Raw genomic sequence first — 25,624 nt, forward strand, 5'->3', positions numbered from 1 at the left:
TATGGGGGGGGCTTGTTCATATAAAGATAAAAAAGGTAAACATAACTTTTTTCTAACAGTATTACTAACAGAAGCAATAGACATTTACAGTATACTTACACATTAAAAATATTCAGCATCAGTAGCAAGGAACCCTCTAGTTGTCATGCATTTAGGTACAAGTCAGTTGCACCAAGATGATTTACAAAAAAAAATGAAAATTCCAGAAGTAAATAAAACTCTTAAATTCACAAATATGGTTCATGTACCAGAGTTGTTACAGTATACACACAAAATGATATAAAAGGTTTTGTAACTATATATCCATGCAGAATACAGGAAACTACATTAGTGCATTAAAAACTAGTGACACTAACATTTTGAAACAGTACCAAAGGATCTAGGAATCTTAAATACTGTAGCTTGGTAACATCTTGTGTGCATCCCATCTTTTAAACTCTGCATTGCAATGTAGAAAATAGTGACTTTGCATATAATAAATCTAACTTGTTTTAACATTTCAGATACTTTTGTATTGAGTATGTAAGGAATAATCCAAAGGTGTGCTTGGCAAAAAAAACTTTAATGGTTCCATGCAAAACTTTTACTTATTTATTTACTTATTTGTTTTGTTTTATTTTATTTATTTGTTTATTTTGTCCATCCTGAAACAGTTGTTTTCCAGGCTCATCATCTCCCATAATGCTGTCTGTCAGTTATCTGAACTGACTGGATGAGACACACACTGGGTAGAGCAATGTTACTGAAATGCACAACTTCCTTTTCCTGTTGGAGCCCAGCTGCAGCTAGGCCCTGTATCCTTGATGCTGTAAATCAGGTCTTTGTACTCCAGGAGGATTCAATCAGCTGCAGGTGTGGGCTTGCAGAGGAATGGCATGGGATTAGGTAGCAGAAGTTGATATGAGATCCAAAACAGCACCAGTAATCGGCAGACCACATGCGGTCAGCCTTTGGAGACAGCAAAGGAAAAACATTGATGAAATGTGGCACAGGACCATGGAATGCAATTTTAAACTTCCACATCTGCAGGAAAGAAGAAACCAGCTCCTTAGTTTACAATGATGATGTCAGTGAGAATCCATGACAATGGAGAACATCTGCCAAGTATTTTTTTTCTTTGTAAGTTTAAACTGTTAGTGAGTGTGACAAGGGAGAGGCTGAATTAGATTTAGTGCATCTCAAGCCATACCTGTTATATGTAAAAATGATCTACATATGTATTTGTTTATTAATCAATGTATCTATGTCACTTTCTGTCTCCTTCTGTGCTTTCTGCTAACCTTCCTACATTCATATCACTAATAGCAATGTAAAAATATAAGCAATTGCATTTTACAATACCTACAGCTGTTTGGGGGATGGGAGACACATGGCTGAAGGTGTATTTATTTAATACATTAATACTGCCTATGAGTGCATACTGTATAGGATAAACTGTATGGCAATGTTTAACATGTTAGAGATTTCAGGGTAAATAGATAAGCAGGCCTTCATTTTTATTATTACTGGCAGTATCTTCCCAAAATAAGAGATGGTTGACAAAAGCACGGTTTCTTATTTCAACAGCTGCATCTGCTTACATGTATATATCTCTGCTGAGATTTGCAAAAGAATAAGGAATGTTCATGTGCTTTACATCCAAACTTCTCTGTACATGTTTTATGAATCACTAAACTGAATAGTAAACGCAAAGAACTTCAGCTGTAGCTACATCTTCCCACCATCTTGCATAGTTAGTGGAATACTAAAGGGGAAAATCCCTTAAAGTTAGACATAAAACTATTATTAAAATTGAATTTTCCCTTGTCTGTGATATATTCTGAGATAATGAATCACTGGAAAATGTTTTTTTCAAGAAAAAGTTAAACTGTAATGCATTAAAGATATGATTTTGTCTATACACTTGTGAACACACACACACACACAAACAAACACGTACATCCTTTTAAAGTGAGGGGAGGGTCTGCATGATTCTGTTTTGAGACAGCCATAATTGTTTCCCATTTGCCTGGGAAAACAGGTGCTTAAATCCTTAGGATGTGTATGTAATGGGACTCCGTAATTCTACTGTGCCATAGCTTCCTGTAGTGTTAAATGTGATATCCTTTGCAATCGGTATCATTACACTAAATGGCACATCAGGCTAACAAGCAGTCAGCTTTAATCTTAGAAAAGTACCTACAGAGAATCTGCTGTAAAGGGTAATAAAGAAATCCCTAAAAACATAAATTGCCAAGTAGCCTAATAATAATGATTTTGAATTCTTTAATGTATGAAATTATCAGAAGCTGGCAAAATAACACTGTTGTCCTTAATGAAAACTATGATATAATACAAAATCACATTAATAATGTAATGATCTAAAACAAATGCAATATTCAGATAAAAAATAAACTATAGTGAATAATTTTGCATCTTTTTTTGTGATTGAGCATAGCTTGCTCTCTCCCTCTGTAAAGATTTATGTACATCCAACTGCCAGTGTTACCAGTGCAAAGCTGCCATCACTCTCCATCAGATCTTAATTCACACTCACACACATATATACATAAAAACATTTGTTCTGCATGTTGCATTTTGCCAGTAACACTTCCATCTATTTATTTCAAGTATATGCTTTGCCCATTTCAGTGCTGTGGGAAGAACTACTACTGTACCATTCAGTTTATCCTCTGCACTCACTCGTGTGTATAAAATGTAAAAGGCTTATGTGGAAGCTGTAACATCACATAACAAGCAAGTGGGCACATGGTAGGAAATAATACTTGAATAGATGCAAGTCCACCATAGGTACATACATTTTTTTGACTTTCGAATTGTATTTGTGGTCTTAAACATATATTTTTAATGTATGAATATATTAGCTCTAATTCTTTTGATTGATGTCTATAGTAATTAGTGACATGTAACTGCCTGCTGTTATATATTTAGTGTTTGATTAAGAAAGTTTTACATCTGATGAAGTCTCAGTCGAATGCATTGAGATGAAAGTGTCTTGTCTTTTTGGAATAAAGCACTTATTTTATTTATTTGACTCCCCGGTCCTTGGTTTGGGTTTTGTTTTTTGATATTGGAGTTTGTTTTATTATTTTGGATTTCATAGGCACATACATTCTCAGACACATCCACACATATATATCAATAGTACTATCCCTCTGATAATTTACATGATATGTGTGTGTGTGTGTGTGTGTGTGTGTGTGTGTGTGTGTGTGTGTGTGCACGTGTCTATCTGTCTTTGTGTACCCTATTTGAGTAAAGAGAGTGAATGCAAAATCTTGACATTGTGGCATCATATTCTAAACTCTTTCGATTCTTTGTTTTATTTGTGTCTACAAAGCTGTCCTCCTAGGCATCATTTCAAATCCAAACATGCAGATAGATGCAAATATGATCTATTTAATCATGTTCTCACTTTTTCCCATTAAAATGTCACTTTATCTTTCTGCCTGGTGATACTTTAAAGTCATGTTCTGTTCACTCTTAATGAGCATTCAGTGCAAGATGCTTGTGCTGTTGTTCAAGGCAAATGTCCTGGCAGAATATTCCCATATGCTGCAAGGCAAATGCCCCGGCGGAATATTCCCATATGCTATGACATGAATCTGATAAATAACTGATTTAGATCAAGTCAGGATGGCATTCAGGAGATTTGCTTGGATAAGGATCACAGCTGTTGGAGGTAAGGTTTCTGAAATTCCATATTGTTGACCTTAACCTGAAACTGACATTGTTGTAACAGTGGTTAGCAAAGTATTTTGCAGTGGCGTACACTCTAGTCAGTGTACGCAATGCCAGACACAGGAAACATCTGTACAGCTGCAAATTACTTCTTCTGTTCAAGACCAAAGAACAGTGCTGATAACATTTGTCTGGTTTACTTTATGAAGGTGCTGAATCGTCACAGTAGAAATTTTACAAATATGATGCAGCTCTTTCTTTTTTTATTGCAAATGATGAAACTTTAATTATGACATTAAAATTAAAGCAACACGGGCTATTTACCAACAAGAAGCCATTTTAAATAAACCTAATTTTTTGGGCTCAGCAGAATGGTTTGCATTATTCTGTAAATAGAAGAAATGTGCTGTTTTATATACCATACATCTTAAACTACATGTGAGTTTGTGATTATATAGAAGATGCAAGCTCACTCCACATAAAATGCACAGAGTAAAATTGCACTTTGAGAAACATGCCATTGTTTCATTCATATTGTTTTTTACTTTTTATTTCCAGTGCCTGCTGACCATCGGATAGATCTCTCTAAGTCACATGGCCTATTCATTCTCCATACACTGGGGCCAGACTCAGCTGAAATAGGCCATCATTCAAGCAGCCATTATGGGTTGTTTGATATATTTTTTCTTTTTGCAGCCCTAACCCCACCCTGCTATCCATACCAAGTAACATGCCTAGGAGTTGGGGTACAATGGTCATCAGTAAGGATTATAACTTGGTTCCATGAATGATGTAAGCATTCATGCCTCCCTTCCTCTCTTAAAGTTAGTGCTTTTCTGGAGTCTCCAGTCACCATCAGAGGTTCGACCACAGGAATATTCAGCCATGGCATGTGCTTCCACACCCTCTCTTGAGGAAAGGCAAGCCAGAAAAGTTGCATCAATCGTCTTCTCCCCAATACCAGTTCCAACAAAAGCATGTGTCACCAATCAAACTTGGGTCATCTTTGTCATAGTGAAGGCTTTGACACACTGTGCCAGTAGATCTGTCATCATTTCATTTTTCCTAAAAAACTGCTGACAGGTTTATCATTTTTTTTTTTACCTCAGGTTTAAATCGGGGCCCTCTGCTACCAACACCCACACCACTTACAGCCATTTTATTCCCCTCTTTAGTGCCTGCCTAGGCAAATACAGTCACTGGCATATTGAGTAGGATGTGAACACCATAACTGGTCTTGGATGATGGGTAGCTTAACTTGTTTTAACACTAACCCTGCCAAGTCCTTGCACGTAGTGCACTAGAGGGCACCAGTAATCATCTGTATTCCCAAGTAAAAATGTATAGGATGCTGGCTGTAACCATCTAATCAGCTGTTCAGGAGAACACTGGCACAGTTGTCTGATCTCCAGTAGGTGGCTGTGACTCTCTGACTCATCCATTACCATTTCCTTGGTAAATGAATAGACCATCAGTTGCTGCATTTAATTCCTTGCTGATGTCCATCTGACACTGATTATAATAGTCAACTCAATCATTGAAAAATGTCAGCTTAGTTACAAATGGTGTGAAAAGGCTGCTGTCATCTCAGTGTGCAAGATGAAGTAAATGAGAAGGAAGCAGGATTTCTCCAGCTAGAAAATATTTATTTTTAATAAAACTGTTATTTGGCTTTGTTGAGATTTTTTGGGATGGAGTACACAGTCGGGAAAAGCATTAAAAAGTGGAGTAAAATCTGAAGGATCACAGCAAAAGTAAAAAGACAAAAAAGAGAGGGAATTTGAGTGGTAATATAGTTGCACAAGGAAAGTGAAGAGTAGTGTAGTGCACATAAAAGTGTGGGGTATAGCAGTACACAGAGAAAATGAAGGTTAGTGCAGTGCACAGAAAAAGCAGGGGGTTATTGCAGCACATGGAGAAAGTAAAGGGTAGTGAAATGCAAATGAAACGTGGAGGTTAGTGTAGTACACAGGGAAAGTGAAAGGTATTATAGTGCACATGAAAGTGAAGGATAGTGCAGTACACATGGGAGATGAGTGTAGCGCACAGGGAAAATGATGGATATTGTAGTGCACATATATAGAGAAGTGTAGTGCACAGTGAAATCTGTGGGTAGGTGGAAAGTGATGGATACTGTAGGGTGCACTTCTAGCTGAAAGAAGACAACTAGACAAAGATTATGTGCAAGGCAAGCAGTAAGTTCACAAAGATTCAAAAGAAAAAAAACAGAATAAGAAAATAGTGACAGGTAGGTACACGTACTTGTTGGTGATTTAGTCTCTCTGCTTCAGAAACTGACACATAGAGGAAGAAGGCTAGCATAAATAATACAGAACTACAGGAAAACAATGAATAGCGCAGGAGAGATGACGAGTATACAAACAAGAAGGAGAAAGGCATCCATGTGAAGCTCAGCATAAACAACCTAACTAAACATGGAGTGAGCATTAACTGACAAGAAATACAGTTTATCAGAAGAAAGACGATTTGTTGTCTTGTGTTATTAAACAGGACTAGTACAACCCCCCCCATGCAAAGCCCACTGTGAGGTAAGATGACAGACACATGAAGCAAAGAGACAATAAAACAAATCAACATGGTGATTGTTACATTTCCTATTTTTATAAATACAATTATTTTGTACAAAATTAAGCAAAATAACATTTATTAAAAAATCAAAATTACAAAAGTGATTCATGTGCAGGCCACCCACATGTAGGTGAAGACTTGCTATATCCCCCTCCCCATTTGTAACAAACATATGAGTTGCTGTACTTTGGAGGAAGGTATGCACTTATTTTTGTGAAATATTGTTTTATTCAGCTTCATCCAGGTAAACGTTACATAGAAAAATATATTAAGGAGTTGTAGTACTACACAGTTTCCACTAAGCTACAAGTCACTGAGGTACCCACTCCCAAAACAAAATGTCTGAAAAATGAACCCAATGAAAAAAAATTAAAGGTGGGTGTTTTTGCAATGGGGTTGCCCTCCTGCATGTGCCACATAATGAGCAAGCCCCCCCCCCCACAAATCTATATATTATAACTCTACAGTTGCACAGATGAACAAAGGAGAAATCTCTGAAAAGAAGGAAAATACTCCTGATGGCACCAGCAATGAGTTCCAGTTGAAAACCGTGATCAGGGAGTTTACATTCACCTAGGTGTGCTCAGTATATTGGTTCTTTGGTAAGTTGAAAGTCAGCAAGCAGTAGGGCAGCCACAACCTAATTTAACAAGTGATTTTAAGTAATTTGGTTAAAGAGTCACAGAAGGCAGAGTCTATCCCTTTGCCAGTCTGAGTCCAGTGCAGTGTGTTTTACAAGATCAGAAAAATCAGATTGTAACAGCATTGCAAAATAATGACCTAACCCTTCCACCAGTTCATGCTGTCATTCAATACAGTCACACAACCGTGCACTCTTCAACCAAATGACACAAACATAAGCAAAACAAGCCTCCTAGAAAGTAAGAAAGATCATTATGTTGCAAAGACTTACTGCAAGACAGTGGATGAACACACAGGAACACAAGAATCCAAAATAGTAGAGTTGTGTAAGAAAACAATTATGTATTGTTTGGAATGATTAACCAATACTGGATCAGGTTGATAGACGTTAGCACCATACCAACAGTTCAGGATGTTCTGTAGTACTGCTGCAATATAAGCACACTATAAGCAGGGGGTTCCTCAATGTAATTAACTGTATAATTAAACAGGATCTTACTGTTAACTGAGCACTCCTTGGAAGAAAAGCAAGCGTGAGGAGCAGACAGTGTAGGAAGAAGACAACATTTAAAAAAAAACAAAAAAATAGCAAACAGCCTACATATATTGATGGCATGCAAAGGAGAGGTTTCATGATTTAAACTTGGGCATTTTTATTTTTTATTTGTATTTATATGCTTGCATTTCATATGACTGAAAAAACATTGTACCACATAAAACTGAGACCAAATGGTCAGCATTCTGAAATACTGAAAATGGAATGGAAATAAATAATGTGTATTTTCAGGGGGTAAGATCTCCTACACTGTCCACATGAGTGGATGCAATCCCCATACCCTTGCTAATTATATTTAGCATCTCTGAGATTGCACTACAGTGGGGAAAATGGAAAATTCCCCAAGCCCCACTATACCGATATAAGTAAAAATAGTGTTGGTGCAATACGCAATGGACCATTTGAACTCTATCCGTATGCCTGATGTTTTGAAATGTTGATTATGATGCAGACCTATATATATATATATATATATATATATATATATATACATACACGTGTGTGTGTTTCTATGTATGTGTATGTATTTACTTACTAATCTGTTAATGGCATCCCAGAAGGGTTCTGTAATGCTGCTATACACAGTCAGAAAACTGTTATACCTGGGTTGCTGAATCAGAATGCCAAGCTGATGTCATAGCAGTATTTTTTCATATTACCTAACAATAGAAAGAGTAGACATTTGCTCGTGAACCTGTCCTGTGATGGCAAGTAACAGTCTTTTGAGACATCTGGCCTGTCATTTCCCTACCCAATCTATCAACAGAAGCTCAGCGTCTTTCCCTCATTTTCTTATCCATCTTAAAAATTTAATTGTTTGCACTCCATACGTTCTTAAATTTTATTATATTTTTGATGATTTTTTTTTTTTATTTCAGAAAAGTAATTTCAATAATCCATCCTTTTCTGTGAAGTGCTACTTCTTTGCATTTGCCCTCTTTATGACCCAGTAAATCAGTGACAAAAGGGAATGATTTTTACAATTTTTATGGCTTGACTTGGGGAACATTGTCCTGTAGCTGCTGACTGCCCATGTTGCTATCCAAGTCCATGGCCCAGTCGCACCCACTTCTGCTAACAGTTTCATTAAATTCATTTTGTAATAATTTTTACATTTTTATTTCCTTATAGAAGCATTATGTGAGTTTAATTTTACCTGCAATATTAGTGGTATGCAACAGAAGAGAATAAAGTATGCAGGATCCTCCTTTTCCTCTAGTTTCTTACTATAGCACTATAGCAGTCCTATGGCAAGACCAATTGTCCCCCCTATTACTAGTAGCCATAGGAATCCCACAGGGTTCCATCCTCGGTCCTTTGCTGTTCTCCCTATTTACAAACCAAATAGCTTCCCCCTCTCTCTCTGCTTGCAGTATGCAGACTTTTATACTATTATATGTGTCGCCCCTACTCTAAAGGAACTTCAGACCCTCACTAAAAATAACTTTACTTTAGCTGAAGCATGGTTCACTAACATTAAACTTATACTTAATCCTAAAGAAAACAAACGAATGCTCTTCAGTCCTAGTAGATCTCCTCCTATAAACAATGAATTTACCATAACAGCCACTGACAATACTCTGATCACCCCAACCACACACACAAAACTGCTAGGTGTTGAAATAGGCAATAACCTAAAATTCGACATACACATAGCACAAACAATCAAGAAAGTAAACAAAAAGCTTGGTCTCCTTTACAGGAGCAAACAGTTCATGACTAAACATACTAAAGCCACTATAGCAAGAACTCACCTCTTATCCAACCTCCTTTATGCCTCCCCTATCACAACTAATCTCCACCGCACAGAACTAAACAAAATGGAATCTTGTTACAACAAGATAGCCAAGTTTGCAACTGACGCCTCCTATAGATCCCACCACTGTCTATCCCTCAAGCAACTCAACTGGCTGGACTTGCCTCACTTACTCCTACTCAATCAACTCTCGATAGCACACACACTCTACTACCTTCCTGACAAAACCCCAGCACTTCTGCAACTAATACAGCCTTATGTCACCACTAGAGCCTTGAGATCTACTAACCAAAACCTCATACATGTCATCAAACATAGAAACAATGTTGGGAAATCTCTCTGCATGCACTACTGCTAGAACCTGAAATTCACTCCCAAGCCAAATTTCCTCTATCACCTCTCTTACTCATTTCAAAAGGCTCTTCAAAACTCATTATGAAAACAGCTGGCTTTGTTTATGCTATACCCCTGGCTAACCCTCCCCACTGGACTGTTTTGCAATGATTCCATCAGAGATCACCTGTATCCCCTGGTATACTTGTCAAATCAATGGTATGTTCCTTCTAACTCAAAGACATATACTGTATTAAACTAATGCCCACCTTAGTAAAACAAAACTGAAAAATGTATAGGTTCATAGGTTCATAGGTTCATACTAGGCTATCTGCCCTAGGGCATTTATAAGCCTAGCCAGAGTGTGTTTGGCTTTCGCCACCCATTTTAAATTAATTTTGCTATGCCCTTTTTCGAGGTTAGTATACTGTGCCTCTATCTAACAGTGACGCAGAAGTGATACCCGGGGTAAATCTACGATCCCCCATCCACTCATCAAGATTCCTCTTGAAGAGAGTCAATGAGGGACTCTACCTAACCTGGACTGGGATTTTATTCCAGAGTGAAGGGAGCCTCTTGGTTATGAATCTGTCCCTCCAGCATGTCCTATTTATTTCAGTGCTGAGGTTCAAGTCTCCTGAGTGCGTAGCTCGATGGGATTTGGATTTTCTGAGGTGCAGCATGTCCATTAATTCCGAGTTGGACATGGCTTTATACGTCAGACACAGATCGCATCTGAGCAGGTGGTATGCCACTGAATAGAGCTGGAGTTTCTTTAACCGGGCAGCATATGGCATCTGTTTGAGCCCTTTGATACTCTTGGTGAGGTACTTTTGGGGGCTTTCCAGTTGCTGGAGGTGTCTGGTAAGGTACATCCCAAAAGGGGCATTGTACTTAATTATGGGCCTGATGAGGGATGAGTAGAGAGGCATGATGACCTCCCCTGATTGAAATGTGAATCCCTTCATGATTAGGTGGGCTATATAAAATGTTTTTCTAACCACTTTGGCAACGTGGTTGTCAAATGAGCGATTGCTATCAACTTGGGTCCCCAGGTCCCTAATTACTTCTTCTGTACTTAATGGATTACCACCTATGTGGTAATTTGTGGGCACTTTGTTTTTGCCAAAGGGGATGACTATACACTTTTTGGCATTTAGCTTGAGGCCATGGCTCTGGCACCAGTTGTCTGTTTCTATGAGGCCCTTTTGGAGGATGCTTGTGTCGGCTGGAGAGTCGATTATAGCGCCCAGTTTGCAGTCATCTGCGAACTTGGTCAGCCACAGCCCTTCCGTGTTGGCCTGTACCTCCGAAAAATATATACTGAACAGCAGAGGTCCCAGGACTGAGCCTTGTGGGATGCCACTTGTAACTGGTTTGGAGTCTGACATGGCTCCAGCAATTCTAACCATGTGGGTTCTGTCCTTGAGCCAGTTTGCAACCCATCTAGTGACATAGGGGTTTATATTTAAGCTGGTGAGCTTATCTGTAATGCCCGAGTGGGGTATTGTATCAAAGGCTTTTGCGAGGTCCAGGTAGGCTGTGTGGACCACCTTCCCCTCGTCAATGGCCTTGGTGACTGTTTCAAAGAAATCGACTAGGTTTCAGAGGCAGGATCTGCCCTTAACAAAGCCGAATTGGATAGGATCCAGTGTCTGTAGGTCCCCAATATCTTTTTTTATGAGGTCCACGATGATCCTTTCCATAGCTTTGCAGACCAAGCTGGTCAGGCTTATGGGGCGATAGTTTCCAGGATCCGTTGAGGCACCACCTTTGTGGAGAGGGACCACTGTTGCTGTATGCCACTCTTTGGGTACATATCCTGTGGTAAGGCTGAGATTGAACAGTAGTTTTATGTTTGGGTTTAGCTCTTCTTGGAGTTCATGTAGGACGCAGACCGGGACACCGTCTGGTCCCATTGATGCTGTGTTTTTTGCTTTGGAGAGGGTGGCTCTTACCTGAGCATCTGAGATGTCAGGGGGGCAGCACTCTGCTGGGATAGATATTTGTCCTTTTGGTGGGGAGGGGGGGGTTTGCACTGAACCTGTCAGCTAGGATGTTGGCAATGTCTGTGGGTTCGGTGTGATTTTTGTCATTTTGGACTAATTCTGAGCATATCTGGGAATTCCCACCCAGGTTCCTAACATAACTAAAGAAAGCCTTGTGATTATCCTTAGTGTCCTGTGCAATTTTTCTCTTGAAGCTGGCCTTAGACAATTTTATGAGTGCCTGTAGTTTTTTGCTAACACTGATCAGAGATGCCTTCCCGTTTTGGGATTTTGCTCTATCATGTAGTAGCTTCCTCCTTCTATTGTATAGTTTGTTTATGGCTGGGTCCACCAGACAGGACGTCTGCCTTTGGAGGATTGGGTCTTGGTTTTATTTGGGATTGCATGATCCATGTATTCCTGAAGGTGCTCACAGAATGCGTTTATAAAGGATTCTGTGGTCTGGGCTGTATTTTCCACAGGCCCGGGGGCTTTGAAGGATTCCACCTCGGATTTGAGGAGTGTGAAATTTGCTTTAGAGAAGTTTTTCACTGTGGTTTTCTGGGCAGGGGGTGGGGACGGGATGTGAATATCCAGTGAGATTAGTTTATGGTCTGATCTTACCAGTGAGGGATACACTTCTGGTCTGGAGCATAGAGTCCCCATGTTGGTGATGATCAGGTCCAGTATGTTTTCCCCTCTTGTGGGAGTGGTAACAAGTTCTTCCATAGCATTTGAGTTTATAAATTCTAGGAACCTTTGAGCTATGGTGTTGGAGTTAGAGTAATGCTCCCAGTCTATGTTTGGGTAGTTGAAGTCGCCCAATATAATGGTGTTTGGAGAGACCTTCATATTTTCCAGTGTTCTCAGGAAGGCCGAGTGGGGTTCGTGGGATTGGGAGGGTGGTCTGTAGCAGGCTATAAACTGGAAGGCAGTTTTACCCACTGTTAGTTGCACATGGATAGTCTCTGATGCTTCGTGCTGTGCCACCAACCTGGAGGTGTGGGTATCTTTGACGAATATTGATACTCCCCCTCCTTTTCTGGTTCGGTCCAAGTTTTGGGGCTGAAAAGCATGGTATGAGGTATAACCTGGTAGTGCTGGGGTGCTCTCGGGAGCCTTGAACCAGGTTTCTGTTACTGCACAGATATCGATGTTCTCCATGCTAAGGAGAGTTTTGAGTGCATGCATCTTGAGGTTTAGACTTCTGGCATTGAGTAGCATTACTCTTAGTGATACCCATGGAGGTGGGTTTGTCGTTTGAGCCTTGCCTAAAAAAGGCACTATGGGGGTAGCAAGAGCCTTTGCCAATATCCGAAAGCCCAGGGGTGACAGGTGCAAGCCGTCCCTAGCAAAGCATCGTGGCCTGTCGAGCATGTCATCCCAGGCTGACAGGCATTGGATCCCCTTTGAATGACACCAATACTTAAGCCAATTGTTGAAATTGATCATTTTGTCTTCATATTGTGGCATCATTCTTGGTGAGGGTAAGATGCTACTCAAGGTCAGGGTCATACCGGCCTGGGCCACATGCTCAGAGAGCTCCTCTATGTCTCTTTTCATGTAGTCCAGGGAGGTACGTCTCAGGTCATTCACACCAGCATGGACAATGACTGAGTCATATTTGTACTTGCCTTGGCGTGACCTGAGTGCTTGTGTTATGTGGAGGATCATAGCGCCCGACAGACAGCTCACCGTGACCTTCTCCTTGTTCAGCCTGGTGAGCGGGACGTCAGTGTGCCAGGCGATAGAGTCACCTATTACAAGTGGATCAAGTGTGTTGTTTAGCCTTAAGGGCTGTGACTGTTCGGCACACTGGCTTTGTGAGCTATGTGTTGCACGTGTTTTGTTTTGTGGTAGCGGTTGCTTGGGTGTCTGCTTTGGAGGTCTCTGCTGCTTAGGCAGATTTTTATTTAGAGCCTCCGAGTATGTTTTTGTGTGTTTATGTGTTTGGTTTGCTATCGTGGTAGGTCTATGTGAGACTGGAATTGTAGTGAGTGTGGTTTCCTTCTCCTCCTGACAGGTTTTGCCAGTACTGAGTTGAGAGAGCTTAGCCTCCTGTTTGGCTATATGGTTGCATCTCTCACATGTGTTGGAATTTGTTGGGAGGAGGAGAGGGTTGTCTGTGTACATGAGGCAGTTGTAACATTGCCTCAAGATTCCCAGATTCACCAGCTGGACCAGAGAGGAGATTGACAACTGACCTTTGGACATGCTAGAATAGTACTGGGAACTCCTTTATAATTGAAAAAAAAAGGGCCAATGGGAAACAAGGTACTCAAGGGGAGTTTGTGAGGGTGTAGTGCTTTTAATTTTTTAGTGCTGACTTATATAATTGCTTTAGTGAACAAGTGCCAGGTAACTTAAATGCAATGTGTTACAGGTAACTTAAATGCAAAAATGACAAACAGTAACTTTCTTTCAAGTGAAACAAGGAAATAAGTACAGTAAGCAATGCAGATGTCACTAGGGATCCACAGAAGCACTGAAAAGCCGCGTTTTAGGTGGAATTAGCGTTTCAGGGAAATAACAAGCAAACAAGCATACAAACAAAGCTAGATTCAGCAGGCCTGGGTCTAGTCTATGCTACAGCAAACAAGGTGTACCAATTCCAGTAAGAAACAGTTCAAATATGCAGACACTATAAGCCTTTAACCAGAAATTCCCAGCTCAGAAGGGCAGAGTCCAGCCTCTCCTCCCACAAGAGTGCAGACCACGAACCTTCTTAATGTAAAATAACTGGCCTGAAGCCCAAGTGCTTAAACCAGAACTAATACACTTTTAGAATAACAGACACTGAGCCCTCAATCAGCAGTTCCCAACTTAGAAGGATGTAAGCTACCTGTCCTGCCACCACAGTGCAGGCCACAAACCTTCCTAATGTAAAACAACTGGTCTGAGCCCAAGTGCTTAATCCAAAAGACTTAGAATGATAGCTACACTTTAATCAAGTTACTACCAAGCAGTAATAAATACAATTGAATACTTTAAAGAATGCCTGGATTAGTGCTCAAGTTATACAAACAAAGCTAGATTCAGCAGGCCTGGATCTAGTCTATGCTACAGCAAACAAGGTGTACCAGTTTAGTAAGAAACAGTTCAAATATGCAGGCACTATAAGCCTCTAACCAGAAATTCCCAGCTCAGAAGGGCAGAGTCCAGCCTCTCCTCCCACAAGAGTGCAGACCACGAACCTTCTTAATGTAAAATAACTGGTCTGAGCCCAAGTGCTTAATCCAAAAGACTTTGAATGATAGCTACACTTTAATCAAGTTACTACCAAGGAGTAATAAATACAATTGAATACTTTAAAGAATGCCTGGATTAGTATGGCATTGTATGTAATATTTACAACAAAATCTTGTAAATAATTACTGTGAATTTGCTCATAAATATTTCCTTCATAGAAATCATATGTGTTTAGGCTGCTTATTTGTTCTCTCTTATATATAATGTGATGTTAGAGCTCTTCTCCCCAGGCCTCCTCTGAAAATGGACATGTATCCTGTCAGACTTTCCCGGTTAACAAATGTAAATTGCAAGGTATATATGTTGCCTTGTCTGGGATTCATGAATGACTACACTTCGTGATATGCCTGTTTGTGTAACTAACAGCACCAAACTTGTTGTTTTGTATTCATTAAACATTACTATGCATCGAGCGACAATATGCAAAATAAGGGTAAGCAGCAGAATATGCTAATAAAGTCATACATCGCTAAACTGCATGCTAATGAAGCAAATTATCATGTCAAAGTAATTCAGGAATGTTTAAAACTTACATCTACCACCTTGCTCCCTTTAGCCTTGAATTCCAATAATCTTTGGAAAACAGCCACAAAGACACTTAGAAAATGTTCGGGTTGCTGCTGCTATCATAAATCTGAATATGCAACAGGATTTACTGCAAGGTCCTGCTGCTGCTGCTGCTGCCAGGCCATGGGCCAGAAGACATAGAGTGTTTAGACCAGGTTTGACCTACCATGGACTTTGTGACATAGAAATAACAAAGCACTACATGTTGGACAGCAATATCCTAGAGCAGATAACCAACATCTGCCTCCCTAACCTGAGACCCTGTGGGAATCATGAAGAACCCATCCCAGTAGAAACCAAGGTATGTGTAACATTATGTATACTAAATACAGGCCCTTTTTAAAGACGTATTGAGGGTGTCAAAGGTCTCAGCCAAGAGAATATTACACCAATTTCTCAATGCAATACAGCAACATTTAAAGGTACATATTTGGTTTTTATGTATCCCAGAGGAGAGAGCTGCCATCATGCAGTCTTTCTATGGCATATCACATTTTCCTGAGGTTCTGGGGGCCATGGACTGCAAACACATAAAAGCCTCACCTAGTGAGCAGGGAAGGAGATACATAAACAGAAACAGTAAAGGCTATCACCCTATCAGCTGTCGGGTGGTCTGTAATGCACAAGGGATCCTCTATAATGTGTGTGCAGGTAACCCTGACAATTTCCATGACTCTTATCTATCTAAGGTTTTCTAGGAGCAATTTCTCACAAGGACATCTAGTGAGGGATGCAGGTTATGCACTGAATCCTTGGCTCATAACACCAATGAGAAACCCACAGATCTCCACTAAGCATGGTTACAGTGATGCATGCATTGAAACTAGAAATATAAAGCATGTTTTGGGCTTTCTCAAGTCACATTTCTGATGTCTAGATACATCTGGAGGTGCTCTGTAGTATGACCCAGCGACCTCTGCTAAAATATTCTGTGCCATATTATATACCATAATTGTCAAGAAACAGTTGCAGCAAGGAGAACAAGGCCAAGGACTTCAGTTCACAGCACCACAGACAGGCCACGGAAGAGGAATCAGATGAAGAACTAGCAGCTGAGGATGATCATGGCTAATGGAGGTGTGCACAGTAAGCTATGGCTCTGGCTAAGAGGCAGGGAATAGCACACACATCACTACTTACTGAAAAGATAAGGAGCTAAGCACATACAAACAGTAATAGTGACTCATGCAGAATAATCAGTCTTTGTTTACCCATGTACTTGCTGTATTCTGTGAGCATCAGACACGGTTAGCCTCAGAAGAGAAAACTTTATCAGCGACCTTAACCAAAGATAAGTGATGAATATGCAAAGAAGAGATAAATGATTACTTTCATATGCATGTATTGTTCTTCACTGAGATAAAACACCTGTTCAAATGTACAGGAATGTCAGCAGTCATGAGTGATATATGCAATATAAAATATAAAAACATTTAAGCTATAAAAATGTTATAATGGATTTTTCCTGCACATGTATACAACCTGTGCATCAAGCCAAAGTACGCTCATTTCAATGGTTAGTTATATTTTACCATCATCCACATATAAACATGATCAAGCATGTATATGTATCACTAATACCTAGAAATTACAGTACAGCTAGCTAAAACAAAAATGAGAATATGCCATCCAGCAGAGGAAATCAACTATGTATTACCCAAGCACATATGCTTGGCCTACTCACTACTGTGCATCAGACATAAAGTTATAAACCCAGCAGGGACCAGGGCAATCTCAGCATCATCTGCACAAGGTATAAATCATACTTAACAGGACTATACTACTACTACTACTACTACTACTACTACTACTACTACTACTACTACTACTACCACCACCACCACCACCACTACTACTGCTACTACTACTACCACCACCACCACCACCACCACCACCACTGCCACCACCACCACCACTGACACCACCACCACCACCACCACCACTACTACTACTGCTACTACCACCACTACTACTACTACTACTACTGCTGCTACTACTACTGCTACTACTACTACTACTACTACTACTACTGCTACTACTACTACTGCTACTACTACTACTACTGCTACTACTGCTACTACTGCTACTACTGCTACTACTACTTGTATAAACGCAACACACTAACAATATTAAATTTGAGCAGAGTAACACATAAATGCAATTCAGGGCATAATCATGATGAAAGCAGGCATCTGACTAAGCAACCATTAGCCTGTGCATCAGACATAGGCAACGCTGAGTCACAAAGAAATGGGCAGGGCACAGTCATCATTTTTATGGGGTGGGGGTTACAGGAGAGCAAGTCTGACACAAAAGCAGTGCATCTGTGTGTGTATGTGTGTGTTTGTGTATCAGAGCTATGCCCTAGCATCCTGTACAGGTGTGAACTGTGTATTGTAGAGGATTCAATTTGCCATTGCCAATCCCATCCATGTGAAGTACCTCTGCAGGAGATGTACTGCTAGTTCCATGACCCTGGCTTGACATCAGGATTCTACCTGAATGTGAATGATGTCTGCTGGTCAAGCTCTTATCACGACTATGTCCATTACAATGATCACATGATCTACCACATTTAGGTGTGGGCACCCCAATCTCTGATGGAGCAGTGAAAGTAGTATCACTATGCGAGTGGGATCTGGGATAGTCACGTCAGCTAACATCTGACAGTGTAGTGGCTCTTTGTCCACATGGATGCTGACCCTCCCCTAGTAGATATTCCCTAACAGACACTGCAAGATCTAGTGTATCATTCATCCAGTGCAAGGACTTACACCCATGTTTCGGGCAGTGAAAGTAGTATCACTATGCGAGTGGGATCTGGGATAGTCACGTCAGCTAACATCTGACAGTGTAGTGGCTCTTTGTCCACATGGATGCTGACCCTCCCCTAGTAGATATTCCCTAACAGACACTGCAATATCTAGTGTATCATTCATCCAGTGCAAGGACTTACACACATGTTTCAGGCAGTCACTCACATCAAAATGCATGACATGAAGTACTCTATCTTTTTTTGTGGCATTGATGGAACTTGCCTGTAACTCCATGATGGTCATACTCATACATTGGGTGGAACCTACTGACACATCAGAAGGATGGTAGAAAGCATGCCTCCTCTGAATATCTCCCCTGACACTCCTGTGTGGTACTTCATCTTCACAATGGCTCACCAGAGACTATGCCAGCTCTGCAGCTGGGGTAACCATATTATCCTGCTCAACTGTGTCACCATCAACCTGTCCTATGTCAGATGGCTCCATGCCATGGGTATCTGCAGGAATACTGACTGTGTCCAAAATATGGGCAGGTGATGGAGCCACAGTCTCAGTGTCAGTCTGACCCACTGCAATCCCAGACTGTGCCTTTTCATCACTGCAATCATCATCAGAGTCTACCCTGACATAAAGCAGTGGAAGCGCTGCAATATCAGTGGCAGCCTCACCTGTGAATATAACAATAAAACAGAAAAAAAGGAGAAATACAAGAAAAAATAGTCAGACACATGCTATGTAAACCTGAGTAAAGCAATAATAGATGCAAATGCACGCAAACATTTCAGTAATGTAGATTTAATGATAAAAAATATATAAATGAAGAAAATAATTATGCCCATACATTGTGCAGGTGGTCATAGACCGTCAATATCAGATGTACCTAGACAAACAACATTCAGATTGATAGAGGTATGATAAGCATTAAGAAGAAGATGACCCCTGAAACACAACAATTATTACTCTAAAACCCAATTATATTATGTATACACACATATATATATAGAGAGAGAGAGAGAGAGAGAGAGAGAGAGAGAGAGAAACAGAGATCTATATATAAATGGTATAACTGGAGCATCATCAGTAGATATCCTATGGCTGTCATCCACCTCTGCATCCATGTCCAACATGACTCTGGACAACTCCTCCGAGCTTCTCTTCCATTTTGTTGAGTAGCATACTCCCCCCCCCCAGACACACAAAATAAAAACAGCCCTGTGTTCCCATGTAACACCCCTGGTTCTCTTTCTGGCATTTCTAATCATATCACTGGCCCTGTGTCTGATAACCTTCGACTCACATCCCTAGCCACCCACAGCATTCATGTCATCAACCACCTGCTGCCAGACATGGTCACAGAAGGGCCTGTCAGTTAATGTTTTCATTAAGCTGGAAGAGCAATGTAGACTGAGAGCCTTTACTATAGCCTTATTCAGCATCAGAAAATGCAGGGTAATGTAGCACAGCTGATTTAGGTGCCATATTCCTGAAATGAAGCAAAGAAAGAAAGTGCTATCAGATGACACACACAGGGGCTTTGTGTTTACAAGCTGATCTACACTGGACATAAAACATTTATTATTATTATTATTATTATTATTATTATTATTATTACTGTATCATAATTATAAAATATTTTAATAAAGAATATGTATGACATCTAACACATATCTATAAAATCACCCATACCTCCCAGTGTCAATAACTGTATAAGGGGAAAGAAATTTGACTTATGTCCAGAAAAGAGAACAGCATTGGCAATGAAACAAGTATATGAACTTATTGTAATAGTAACTGTTAAATCATTAGTAGAAGAAGAGCATTTAAAGTACAGACAGCACCCAGTAACATAATAAAAACCAAGACTTCCTAGAGTAACCCATTCCCTACAGCAACCACAGGGGCAGTAACACAACACTTCATAACCAAATAAAAGTTATGTTAAGCATAAACAACAACTTTAACATAGATCAGTGTCAAAAATGTCACTTTAACACTTTAAACTTCTCCTAAGTTACAAATGTGTTCAGAACCTGAGACAAATGTTTTCAGAAACCCATCTAATCAAAGTAGAAAATCATTGCAACAGCAAGTGTTGCACCTTTATTACAAACACAAATGTGTAAAGCGCAGATACCACTCAATTTGCTAAGCAAAGATACTAAAATATATGTAAGCATTACTTGTAAAGAACATAACATATCTTGACAGGAACTGTAATACATTTTCACAAAAGAGAGCAAATGCAACAAGTCAAATAAGTAAAACAGCAGGAACTTAGTTTTGAAGCACTTGGAAAATCCGAACAGTCTTTTGTACTATGATGGAAGTTTTATAGCCCCAGACTGTGCTTATATCATGTAGATTAATTCCTCTGGATATGTGGAATATGTAAATCAGGAGTTAACTCATCATCATTCCTGAATTATCTGCTTGAGGTGCTGGCAGGTAAATGTGAGGACCTACATGATGCCATGCACACACAGTATCAATACAAGTACATGTATTCCTAACTGTAGCAAGCTAATGCCTTGCAAGTATGCAGCAGTACGTGACTTACTAAGTCTTTAATACTCCTGCTACTGTTATTTACATTTACAGAGAGTGTGTCAGAAAGAATAGGCTTACTTTTGAATGGACAAAGTTGTCCATTTCAGAAGTAGTAAGTGTATTCCAGTTTTAAATAGTGGTTTTACCCCAAAAGTTAGAACACGTAATGAAATTGATTGGAATGAAGTTGTACTTTTCCTGTTCCTATTAGTTTAGATTCCCAAAAGATTCAACTGATTATGGGAAATAGATTGAAAAGTCCTTTTGGGTAACCAGAATTTAGTGAAGATAGTAGGTTTAGTTATAAGAAAATTTATAATTTAAAAAGGTTATTGGAAAACCATAATATTAAAAATTATACTGTAGGTACTAGTCTGGTAGGTACCTATCCTTGTCTGAATTGTAAATAATGCAGGTTTATTAATGGTACTCACACCGTGCATTTTAAATATTTGGATAAGACTATTGTAGTGAATTACTATTATAATTGCAAAACTACAGACATTATTTATTTGGCCAGCTGCTGCAGCTGTGATAGTTTTTATGTAGGGAAAACCATCAGGATGTTACCACAGAACATATATGAACACAACACAGAAATCAAAAAGGACGATTTTACAAATACTTTGACCAAGCACACCTCTAACTGTATTGATTTAAAAAAAGCTTCTTTATATTGGAAGCAATTGATCAGGGTTGTTCAAAGTTTTAATAATGTATTGGAGATTAAAGAAGTTAGATGGCAGATTATTTTGAGAACTGTTAAAGAGCCAGGGTTGTATGAATTTGTTACCATTGTGTATTAAAAAAACAAACTTATTTAAGTTTTAGATATTTAAATGCTGGTCACTTAAATTGTAATTTATAACTAAGTTAATATACTCATTAATTTTTTTTTATTGGAAGATGTGATTGTTCATAAAGTGCACATCATGTAATTAAAGTTATTTAAACAGAAATATTTGCTATTCCTTATTCTGAAGAAGTTCTTGGTATACTAAATAATGAATGTGCCAAATCATATTGTGGTGTCTTGCAAGTGTGTTTCCTTTGAAGGGTTTATAGCGTGTTTAGTTATTGTCATTTGTTGTTATTTGTTAAAACTTATGAGAATTAATTTCCAGTGGCTTGTCTCTGCCAAAATCCATCCACTGGAAGTACTGACCTATGCATGAAGGATAACAGCATTGTTAGAGGCCAATGATCAGCTGTAGCATTTGAAATGTAAATTTTCAAATGTTCACTTACTAATTGATGTAAATGTTGCACCTGTTTGTGAGTCATGGTTATGTACTGTCATACATGTATTACTAATTTGTACAACAAGGCTTACTTCAGGCCAAAAATGTGATTTACAACATGATGCTATAATGCATTCACAGGGGTACTCTGCAGACTTTTTTATTTCAATGTATATTATGTGGTGGCTGCAGCAGAAAGCACACATGCCATAAGATGATTACCCTTCTAAAAATGCATTATACACCAATCATTTTAAAATGACAGGTGAAATAGTTCCCACATAGCTGATATTATACACTACTGCTAGCATGTAAAATTATTTTGGCTAAGTCTTCTATGGGCTAACTAGCCATGTGCGGTCTTCCTATCACACATATCTGCATTGGGTTTATATTAAATCATCAAAGGATCACATTGTCAAATGGCATTTCAATGGAATGGCATTCATCGAACCCCCCACACTCCCTACTAATTATATATACCAACTCTGAGACTGCACCTGGAGAAAGGACAAATTTCCTAATCCTTACCATAATGTGATCTCTGTCAGAATGGTTCAACGAATGGCATGTTCGACAAAATGCCATTTGAAATGCTGTTCAATTATGTAATCTTTCGATGAAATAATAGGGACCCACCAATATCATATGCATAGGCATATACTGGCATCCATACTTACACAACCCAGATGTCAAGGGAATGACTACACATAACTTTTGTCTTGATTAATTTGCATGTTAATATATGTAACATGACTATGTCCCTCATTTTGCAACTATGAACTTTTCCCATCTGTTATAGTTGTCAAATGTTATCTTACATCTCGGACTTCTTTATTATTTATGAACATCCCCATTTTGTTAGACTGTAGCTGTATCCCTGTCATCTCCTTCTGTCAACATTTCAGCTTTATACTCATATAAATGTGTCCTTGAGTTGCCCTGATTATTTAGTTCTCACTAATTATGCTAAAGGGTGCTTGTACAGTAATCTCTATATATAAAACTATGCATTTCTTGCTATCTCCTAATGCCTCTTAATTATGTACTCAGAGTTTTTGCAAATCAAATGTATGCTTCTTCTCCAAAGGGCAGTTTACAGTTTAGAGTATATCTATCCTTAGCCCAAGAAGAATGAGCAGTGTTATTTTATTTTTCTTTCTGCTATATTTTATTTCAATCTATATCTCACTTGGGTTCATATTAGAATGACAAAAATGCATTTTGTCGAATGCGTTTTCGTTGACACATGTAGGGCAAACAGGCAAAACAGTGAAGCGGCTGTTCAGCGAATTCTTTCCCTGGGAAAGAAGTCGCTTGACCGCTTTGTTGTTTTGCCTGTTCTGGAGTGCAGTGTGGTCCCTTGTCTGGTATAGCTCTTGAGAGTGATTGTGCAACAGTTACTGACCTTAGGGTTAGGGTGCGGGTTAAGGTAAGTGCATAAGTATGAAAGTGTTTACTGTTTTTTTGTTTTGTGTTAGATATATGGTTGAGTTACATGTGTGTGTGTTTTTAGCTGTTTACTTTTGTTTTGGGGGGTAGGATTAGGGTTAAGGTAAGTGTGTTTGTGTTTGGAACTGTTTATGTAAATGTGCGAGAGATACTGACCTTAGGGTTAGGGTGCTGGTTAAGGTAAGTGCATATGTTTTAAAATGTTTACTGTTTTTTTTTTTTTTTTTTGTTAGATGTATGGTTGGTTTATGTGCATATGTGTATTTAGTTGTTTACTGTTTTTTGGGAGGGTATAATTAGGGTTAGGGTATGTGTGTATGTGTTTGGAAGTGTTTAATGTTTTTTTGGGGGGGTTGGATGGAAAGAAATCGCTCTTCTGTGGTTTCGACATTTGTTTCGACAATATGTGTCGATGTAACACTGTTCGCTGTTTTCAGCATTCGGTGTTATAATATGAACCCTCTCACTTATATCTTTCTTCCTTTTGACTATGTCTCATTTTTTGTACAATGTATAATTGTTATTTATCTATGGCTTGGGTCTTGTGTAAAAATGATTAATAAATGATATCTAGGCAAATTTGTTCAATTGCCAGTTATCTGAATGCTGTCATTTCCTTGTTCATTGCTTTATCTTTACTTTTGACAGATTAGCATTGAAATATAATACAACAGCAAACTCTTTAAATATATTTTCTATAACTTCAACTGAAGTAAAATGATTTTATGTGAGAATTTGGTTGTCAACAGCAAAAAGTTTGATTTTCTGAAGCAGAGACATTATAGTCCAATCCCTATAAGTCAGAGTATGTCTTATCTTGCTCATCAATGACTGTATAATTAATAAAAATAAGACTGGAGATGAAGGAACCACCTTCCTTCTTCTCTTTCCAATTTAAAATGGTCCAATAATATTACAACATTTACTATAGAACTACAGAACTGGGTCGAATGCTCTTTAAAAGTCAATGACAGGTGTCAGTCAACCGGAGATGATTATTGCTGAAATGGCAGTAATTCAGAAGGGCTTTAATATGTTTAGCACTAGATCTGCCTGTCACAAAACTATCCTGATTCTTATGTATTACATTATGTATTATAAGTATTAACTTGTTAACCAAGGTTTTGGTAGATTTCTTTGGTGTCAGTTAGGAATATAGATCTTTATTTTGCCAGGGTATTGAGATTATTTTTTTTTTATTTCAATAAGAGCAGAGATGGTTGAGTTTTAAGACAAGGATGTAATATTAGTCATGTTTTCACATGGTAAAGGTTCAGTTGCTTGCAGCTTATTTACTCACAGCTGACTGCCTGTCTGCATATTCTAGTCTGAGACACTTGAATATTTATTTTACTGTATTTTATTTAACAATTGGATAACCAGAAAAGTGAGGTGGTCTACAGACCCTTTTCAGTTATGACACGGGGGACAATGGTAAAGAAAAAGGTTTCATGTCTTTAATAAACATTTATATAGTGCACAGACAGAATTATATACATCCTAGTTGACTGTTCGCAAATATACTTTGAGTTTGTTCAGTCTTGGAGGCAGTAAATTTATAATCTAGGGGGCAGAGCCCCCAACATCAGATGGTGCAGATGACATAACCCCTCTGCAAAAAAAAAAAAAAAATATATATATATATATATATATATATATATATATATATATATATTTTTTTTTTTTAACTTGCTGCTGATCATGTGTGTACTTTCATTCAATTAGTCAGCATCAAATTAGTGAAATGTGAGCAGTTTATATTTCAGTTAATGAAATAGATCCTTATATATTACATGTCTCATATAGGTCTTCTTGGTAGCTAGTTAGGAAAGCAATAGTAATGTACAGTTATATAGTATGTCCATATGGAACAGTGATTTCCTTTTCAGGCTGTTCTTTAGAGATGTTTGAACTTGGATATTGTTTTCTCCAAAGCTTTTATTACTTGCATGGAAATCTTTACTGGTGTGTATCATTCAAATATTGCACATTTTTTGTGTGTGGATAGCACATTATTGGGAATACATATTTCATACAGAAATAGCCACCCAGCAGTGTGAACACTGGCTCTGGATAATAGTTACTAAGGATGTAACACCCAAAACCCATGTGCAAATATGGGAAAAAGAGTGTTATGAGTGTATAGATATATACAGTTTAGCCATAATATGAATTATTTCCACTGAAAAAAGTTACAGATTACCTTTTTTCATCCTTCAGCTCTTTGATAATTATGTACAAGTATC

The sequence above is a fragment of the Protopterus annectens genome, chromosome 1.part0 (genome assembly GCF_019279795.1).
Source record: "Protopterus annectens isolate FY-2018-M chromosome 1.part0, PAN1.0, whole genome shotgun sequence".
Lineage (NCBI taxonomy): Eukaryota > Metazoa > Chordata > Ceratodontiformes > Protopteridae > Protopterus > Protopterus annectens.